Source organism: Pseudophryne corroboree, chromosome 1 (genome assembly GCF_028390025.1).
Source record: "Pseudophryne corroboree isolate aPseCor3 chromosome 1, aPseCor3.hap2, whole genome shotgun sequence".
In the NCBI taxonomy this organism is placed as follows: Eukaryota; Metazoa; Chordata; class Amphibia; order Anura; family Myobatrachidae; genus Pseudophryne; species Pseudophryne corroboree.
In genome coordinates this window covers 21,754,775-21,756,642 of record NC_086444.1, presented here as the reverse complement: position 1 = coordinate 21,756,642, position 1,868 = coordinate 21,754,775, and positions in this window count along the sequence as shown.

The following is a 1,868-nucleotide window of genomic DNA, read 5'->3' as shown; positions in this document are numbered from 1 at the left end:
AAATGCTGACACCACCTTAGGGAGAAAATGCGGACGAGTCCGCAGTTCTGCCCTGTCCGAATGGAAAATCAGATATGGGCTTTTGTAAGATAAAGCTGCCAATTCTGACACTCTCCTGGCAGAAGCCAGGGCTAGAAGCATGGTCACTTTCCATGTGAGATATTTCAAATCCACCTTTTTTAGTGGTTCAAACCAATGAGATTTTAGGAAGTCCAAAACCACATTTAGATCCCACGGTGCCACTGGAGGCACCACAGGAGGCTGAATATGCAGCACTCCCTTAACAAAGGTCTGGACTTCAGGGACTGAAGCCAATTCTTTTTGAAAGAAAATCGACAGGGCCGAAATTTGAACCTTAATAGATCCCAATTTGAGACCCATTGACAATCCTGATTGCAGGAAATGTAGGAATCGACCCAGTTGAAATTCCTCCGTCGGAGCACTCCGATCTTCGCACCACGCAACATATTTTCGCCAAATTCGGTGATAATGTTGCACGGTTACTTCCTTCCTTGCTTTAATCAAAGTAGGAATGACTTCTTCCGGCATGCCTCTTTCCTTTAGGATCCGGCGTTCAACCGCCATGCCGTCAAACGCAGCCGCGGTAAGTCTTGAAACAGACAGGGACCCTGCTGAAGCAAGTCCCTCCTTAGAGGTAGAGGCCACGGATCTTCCGTGATCATCTCTTGAAGTTCCGGGTACCAAGTCCTCCTTGGCCAATCCGGAACCACTAGTATCGTTCTTACGCCTCTTTGCCGTATAATTCTCAATACTTTTGGTATGAGAGGCAGAGGAGGAAACACATACACCGACTGGTACACCCAAGGCGTTACCAGCGCGTCCACAGCTATTGCCTGCGGATCTCTTGACCTGGCGCAATACCTGTCCAGTTTTTTGTTGAGGCGAGACGCCATCATGTCCACCATTGGTCTTTCCCAACGGGTTACCAGCATGTGGAAGACTTCTGGATGAAGTCCCCACTCTCCCGGGTGAAGATCGTGTCTGCTGAGGAAGTCTGCTTCCCAGTTGTCCACTCCCGGGATGAACACTGCTGACAGTGCTATCACATGATTCTCTGCCCAGCGAAGAATCCTTGCAGCTTCTGCCATTGCCCTCCTGCTTCTTGTGCCGCCCTGTCTGTTCACATGGGCGACTGCCGTGATGTTGTCCGACTGGATCAATACCGGTTTTCCCTGAAGCAGAGGTTCTGCCTGGTTTAGAGCATTGTATATTGCTCTTAGTTCCAGAATGTTTATGTGAAGAGACGTTTCCAGGCTCGTCCATACTCCCTGGAAGTTTCTTCCTTGTGTGACTGCTCCCCAGCCTCTCAGGCTGGCGTCCGTGGTCACCAGGATCCAATCCTGTATTCCGAATCTGCGGCCCTCCAATAGATGAGCACTCTGCAACCACCACAGAAGAGACACCCTTGTCCTTGGAGACAGGGTTATCCGTAGGTGCATCTGAAGATGCGACCCTGACCATTTGTCCAACAGATCCCTTTGGAAAATTCTTGCGTGGAATCTGCCGAATGGAATCGCTTCGTAAGAAGCCACCATTTTTCCCAGGACTCTTGTGCATTGATGTACAGACACCTTTCCTGGTTTTAGGAGGTTCCTGACAAGCTCGGATAACTCCTTGGCTTTTTCCTCCGGGAGAAAAACCTTTTTCTGAACCGTGTCCAGAATCATCCCTAGGAACAGCAGACGAGTTGTCGGCATTAACTGGGATTTTGGAATATTCAGAATCCACCCGTGCTGTTTTAGCACTTCTTGAGACAGTGCTAATCCCATCTCTAGCTGTTCTCTGGACCTCGCCCTTATTAGGAGATCGTCCAAGTATGGGATAATTAATACGCCTTTTCTTCGAAG